The sequence below is a fragment of the Centruroides sculpturatus genome, unplaced genomic scaffold, assembly GCF_000671375.1.
Source record: "Centruroides sculpturatus isolate CEXI.00-Female unplaced genomic scaffold, Cexi_2.0 scaffold2716, whole genome shotgun sequence".
In the NCBI taxonomy this organism is placed as follows: domain Eukaryota; kingdom Metazoa; phylum Arthropoda; class Arachnida; order Scorpiones; family Buthidae; genus Centruroides; species Centruroides sculpturatus.
The window spans coordinates 1-6,749 of record NW_019386836.1 but is presented as its reverse complement, the minus strand read 5'-3'; the positions used below and the strand labels follow the sequence as shown (position 1 = coordinate 6,749).

The 6,749-nt window shown below is 33.4% G+C and overlaps 1 long non-coding RNA gene across 1 annotated transcript in view; it reads left to right on the top strand.

Annotated features, from left to right (window-relative positions):
* Positions 1-3,525, top strand: part of LOC111615834 — a 15,536-nt gene extending 12,011 nt beyond the window's left edge. Inside the window, exons 4-6 of the long non-coding RNA XR_002755143.1 lie at positions 1,496-1,564; positions 3,120-3,206; positions 3,453-3,525. This is a non-coding gene — a long non-coding RNA (uncharacterized LOC111615834). The remainder of the gene's footprint in view (positions 1-1,495; positions 1,565-3,119; positions 3,207-3,452) is intronic.
* Positions 3,526-6,749: the final 3,224 nt, after the last annotated feature.

Below are 6,749 nucleotides of genomic sequence, written 5' to 3'. Positions count from 1 at the left end.
AATGCATGATTTGAATTTTGTAATAGTCGTCAATTTTCATATTATCGACCACTATTTCGATCATGTTTGCTTTTACAGAGGATGGTTTTCTAATTAAGACTCAAATTCACGATAGGATATCTCTTCTTCTACTTGTTTGAATATAAATCAAATTTTGAAAATTGTAGATGTTGCTTTTCTTTGCATTTTAAGAATGCTTGAATTCGATTGTTCTAAAAATGGAGGCAGCAGTTGCAAACGAAGTTGATCTACGCATTTAGCTTCTTTTGAATGGTCTTTCATTCCGCGCTGTCACTAAATTTCTCATTAAAAATGAAACTGAAGTTTTCGAGTCTACAGTGATCAGAGTTATTGGTAACAAAATGAAAAAGTGACAAGCGAGTGCTTTTGGTGAGTTGCACCCAATATTTCCAAGTGCACTTAAATCTTGGAGTAAGAAGAAGATAAGAAAAGTTAAGGAAATGATTAGAAAAGAAAATCCATTTAATAAAATAACACAACGTCTAAGTATATTTCAGTTCATGTTAACACCATTATACATGAAAATCTGCAAGCAGCTACCAAGAAAAAAGCGTCTGCACTTCGCCTCACATCTGCACAGAAACAGAACCGAACGACTAGCACAAAAAAAGATCTACGAGAGGCTCTGATTATGATTAACAAAAATAATTCTTTAAAAGTTTACTTAATTATAAACCAATCACAAGAAAATTAATGCAAAGAAATGAACACATTAAATACACGTAGATATAAATTTTAACACTATCCAATGGTAGTGCTTTATGGTCAGGCCAATTCTGATGGGTAAAGGGGAGACGAGACTGTTCTAATTACAGAAAATTATAACATTTCTGATCGTGCAATTTTCCGAGAAGATAAAATATTAATTATTCATATGACAATAGGTATTAATAATTCACTATTGCACAATTATCGTTATTACACAAATCATGAGAATTTTAGCCTGAAGAAAATTAAGACTTCATAAAATTAAAATACAGAAAGAGTTTAAATACCATATTGCTGGAAAACTAAAAAGTTCTCTCTTTATGATAAAGTAACTGCATATATTTCTATGATTTATTATAATGATTATTCGAAAAGTAAGTGCGAAATTATACTTGTTGTTTCAAAACGTATAATATTCAGTTTTGGACCGGTAGTGTTTTTTTAGTAAAATATATAGATCGAAGTTAATGAATGATATCTTTCTGCTGACCAGCTAAGCCGATATAATGCCTTTTACTTTAAAGTTGAAAGTGAAATAGAGATTTGGTAAATTTTCATAATATTTTGTAAAGAATTGAATTAGGCAATAATTAAATTTTCACGTTATACATGATATGAAATTACATATATCCTTACTTAATACTCTGATATAATTTGTCAATTTATTAAGTAAAATATAAAGTTATAAGTTTATGTCATAATCTGAAAAATATACTTTCAAGTTTACCTAAATTATTGTATTAATTTCATATTTCGTATTTTAAAGGGAAAAAAATACTTGAAAAATTTGTTTCGTATGATTTCATATCAAGTTTCGTACGAAGAAGGATTATTGGTGAGTTTAAAATTTGTATTTCAAATATCTAAATGAAATATACCTGAAATAATCTTAAATATGAAACATTTCGTTCTAATGATATTTTTTTGTGTAATTTGTATTTTTTACAGCACTTAATTTTATTCTGTCTATTATCATATATAAGTTGGGGCATTCCAATGGGTGGCTTTTATCGCTTTAAGAAGTATTCTAAGAAAGCTAAAAACCTTATATCAATCGAACTATTTGCAATCCTTATTCGGTCATTTTTACAGTACTTTATTGCTTCGCATCGAAGGTGCAAAATTTCTCCTTCTTTCTCGTATCTCTTGTTTGTTTTATTGTTACGGCAACGCAACACTTGGGTGATCTGCAGTCCGGGAGGACAAAGCAGAAAGGACGACCAGTGAAGATGACAGCCAACCGCTCTGACACCGGAATCGAATCCAAACGGGTCGAAAAATCCTCAGAATTTTTCGGCGGTAGTCCGTCCTGATCGATCGGGCAATGTTTCTCACCCGAATTGTGAGCATGGCCGAATCCATAATGGGCTTGCAAGAAGAAGCCATTTTACTGCCAACAGGGCGAAAAAAAAAAAAAAAAAAAAATCTGTTCATAGGTGATTCTGCGTTATTTTTAAAAGTAGTAGGCCTATCTTTATTTGCATACCTAGAAGTTCTGCTCTCTCTGGTATGATACCTTTTCTACTTTCCCCGCATTTTTCGTTTTTTATGTTTTTTTTTCAGTCTATTTCGTTCTTACTGCAATCCTTTGTACATTTTAATGAGTTAAAACTATTATAAATATTGACGTTTAGATACAATTCAAAAGAAGTTTCTCATATTAAAAACACTGTTGATTGGTTTGTGGTAAGACATTAAACGTATTTTATAAAAAATGAGTAAAACTTTATTCACTGCTTTATTGTATCGATGAAATAAGAAAATTGCAAGAACATTTCTATTCTGTTAATTATTTAAAAAGTTGTTTCTTAAACATTTGTATGTCCAGTCTCTAACTTTATCTGTATTTTAGATACAGTTTTAAGAGACTTGACGTAAACTATTTTGCTGAAAGTACTAATAGAAGTTCTGTGAACAACTGGAAAACATGCCAATGGATGTTTGATTGTGCCTACAATAGATATATATTTACACATATATTTTTACTGTTTTGCATTTCTTAGCATGAAATTATTTACATTAGCTGAAATGTATAAATTGTTTATGGTATTGTTAATTATTACTATTTTTGAATATTATGAATATCATCATATTATGAATATTATGAATATTTTGAATACTGTATCATCATTAAAAACAATTGTTTAATTTAATTTTTCAGTTATATTTAATTTTGTATAATAATTTATTATATATAAGTTTTTATTTCATAAAAGCAATACGTCGATCAAAAACGGATATGTATGATTATTTTGTGTTTTATGTAAATAATTTTATGTTAAAGATGCAAAATCTTTAATTTTTATAATATGTTTTTAAAAGCATATCGTATTTAATAAATTTGAATTTTACGAAAAATTTGATTTTCGTGTATTTTTTTATTTTTAAAGCTGGATATTATGATAAAGAAATGTAATCCTCCATTTGGCTTAACTTTATTTCATAAATTCGTAGTCACCAAATACACAATTTTTCAAGTAAGTTTTTTGTATTTGTGTAATTATAAAATATTGAAGATTTTAATATAACAATAATAACATTTTTCGTTAAACAATTTTCTGAATTTAATTTATGTATATATGTGTATATATATATATATAGAAATAATAATAATACGTATATATATACCTATTATTATTATTTCTATTTTTATTTTTTATTGAAATCTAATGTTTCATCAATGTGAATTGTAAGTTCATTGATTAAATATTGCTTTTGAACAGCCTTGCAGCGTATTTCTCTCGATTCATTTTTTCTTCCTGCAACTGAGACTATTGGAGACAGAAGATTTAAGGTAGTTTATTCTTTTCAATTTATTGATTAAAATATTAAAAAGTATAAAATTCCATTTCATATCGATAAATGAAGTGATAATGATGATGTAGTTCCAACGTATACAAAAGGCCATTTTTGGAGTTTATAAACTCTTTTGAGTCTGGAGAAAAAAAATGGAGTGTTTTGGTTTGTTAAATTTTACTCAGGTATGGACCGGTTAAAAGCTATTTACAGCTGCAGAATCATATGTGAACAAGTAAACAGGTGGGAGGATGACAACCCACATTCGGCTCAAGCGGACTTAAAAGAAACCTTCTCTCGGTGAACAAATCTTTCTGATTGGTCAAAGTTTGGTTCCCAAAAAACATTGAAACCGTGGAGAGGGTCGTATAGAAAGGTGTAGAGGATAAGGCTCGGAGCTGAGAGCATTGGATCTCAGATACTCTGCAGGATCGCTGAGGATAGGGAGAGAGGTTTTACTCGTGCAGAAAGGAATCTCAGTTAAGGATGAAGTTTGAGATCGGATGAAAGCGGCAGATAGAGCCAATCCGTGTTCCAGAAATTATCAGAGGCACATTCGATCCTCGATAGTTCCATACTAACTTTAATTCGTTAGAGATTCATTAGGTACAATGTGGTGACGTGATGAACTGTATACCTTTCTTGTATATAAACCGTATATACTGAGATGAGTTGAATGTAGAAGTGTATTTCAACGGAGCTGCATTTCTAACATCTCGAGCCATGCTTACTCAGTTAATCTGTTTGAGGAGACGGAAGATAGAGTGAAACTTATACTTAAAGTCTAGAAAATTTGGAGTAGATTAGTTCTTACGAGTAGAAAAATGTTCTTAGAGTACATTAGAGTACATTAATGCAATATTTCTCAAAGTGGGTTCCTCAACTGAAATTTTAGGGCACCTCGAATCTTTTAAAACGTTTTAAAGTTAACGAATCGAATGCATTATTTGTTTATTGTATAACTATTTTTAAGCGAACAGTTATTTGTTTCAGTCGGCAATAGTTTCCATTTGCCTTTGTCACGCATCATTCGTGCAACCGACATTTATTCGAATTATAAATATAAAATATATATAATTATAAATTTATTAATAAACAGTTATAAACAATTACATATAATTTAATTTAATCATTCAATAAAATAAAATAAAATATAAAACAAAATCAGGTGGCCTTGAACTTTCTCTCTCAATTGTCAACATTTATTGCAAAAGAGGCCGATGATTTGTGAGAGCGGGAGTTGGCAGTCAGTCTTGGAAAAGAGAGGTCACACTTTTGTGCGTTTTTCGATGTTTTAGATTTTTCAGTAGTCAAATACACTCTTAACAAATGCTCCATCATATATACTGATGGCTCCAAATTAAAAAATGCTGTAGGAGCTGCTTTCTGTCACATCAAGGACAATAAAATACTCTAATGCTCGACATTTAAGCTAAAAAATCACTGCACAATAACACAGGCAGAAATACTAGCCATTAACCACGAACTAAGATACATTCTAAAATATAAATATAACGACACACTCATATGTACAGAATCAAACGTATCAATTAAAATTTATGCACACCTAAAACTATAAGTCTCTTAAGGAACGTTTCCCGATTGGGATCCCTTTTCCCTGCCCCGCCAAATTGGCACCACAGGGTTTAGAGACTATGTCTTTTCCTTCGTCATTGACTTACGGCGATTCTGCCGCTAAAACCTATAAACGACAAAGCTTTGGGCCCTGCCGAACGTCCGGTTTCCCGTCCGCGGGGCTAGGCCCTAGCTCGCTAACGTGACATAGTTTTAGGTTGTGCAGTTGATGCTGCACTTTAATCCACTGACTAATTCATTCCACAGACTAATTTATAGTTTATTTATTATTCACATGAATCATAAGTTCATGATCATTTCCATCAGTTTCTCTAGTTTCTTTAAGTTTCCTTTACTAGCTGCTAGCGTTCGAAGTACTTGTTCAGGCGGCCGAGACCAGTCGACTTGGTCGGCCCCTCGGCGGAAGTCCTCAGTAAGAGGACAGTCAAGTACATAATGTCTTGCGTCTCCGCAAGAGCTGCCACAGGAGCAGCTACCGTCTCCCTGCCCGAAGCGGGACTGGAAGCGGGGAAACTTCCCGTGGCTGGTCAGTATCTGAGTCGTGAGCCTATTGCACCACACCGGAGCGAGGCCAACTACAGGCACGAAGGCGTAGGTTGACCTACCTACCGTACTTTGATTCCAGCGCTCTTGCCAGGTGGTCATCGATCGTTTCAGCAAGGTTCCCTTGATATAAATAGCCGAGGGTTCGACCGTCCTCGTTATAAAAGGACCGCTAGCTCCCGCCTTTGCTAGCTGATCGGCACGCTCGTTACCCAGGATCCCGGTGTGGCCTCGGACCCAACACAGGGTAACTTGTCGCTCGTACCTAAAACTATACTACAACACTTACCTATTCTTCAAAGCATGTTACACCAAACACAACACACAAATCTCTTGCATAAAAAGCCACTCGGTTGTGGTGGCAATGAGCTTGCCGACTTGTTTGTCACAACCGCTTATCTAAATGATACAATTAAGTACAGTGACACACCTGTGGCATTCGTTCGTTTGCATCTCCAACATTGGTCAATCAGGGCATGGCAAACTCGTTGGCAAGAAGGACAGATTACATAAATGACAGATTACACACAAGTTCTTCCCGAAAGTAGAAAGTAGACACAACTGCAAAATTATAACCCACGATTTTCGGCTAACACAAATACTTACGGAACATGGTAAATTTAATAATTACCTAACTAGATTCAAAATTATAAATCAACCGAACTGTAACTGTGGAGATAATGTACCCGACACTGTAGAACACATAATATATGACTGTGCCCTTTTTTGACCCTTGGCGGAGGCAGCTCATTACACACTTCAGAAACAAATTGATTACCTGGCCCGTGGCACTAAGTGAACTCACACAGAACGAAGACGATCTTAAAATCTTCAAACGTTGTATCATAAAAAGCTTCAACAAATATGGACCGAACTAGACAAGTAACCCTTTCTCCTATCCTTACTCAACTTTTGTATACTATACTGCACTTTGTTCTGTCCTGTTGTTCTGCACTTATTATTATTCATTTTCATCGGGAAAACATTTCAAAGTGTCATTTCTATTCTATTTATTTATTGGGGCGCTTGTGGATACACAATACTTTTTGTTTTTCCGTCTGGTGCGTACACGAATAAATCAGAAG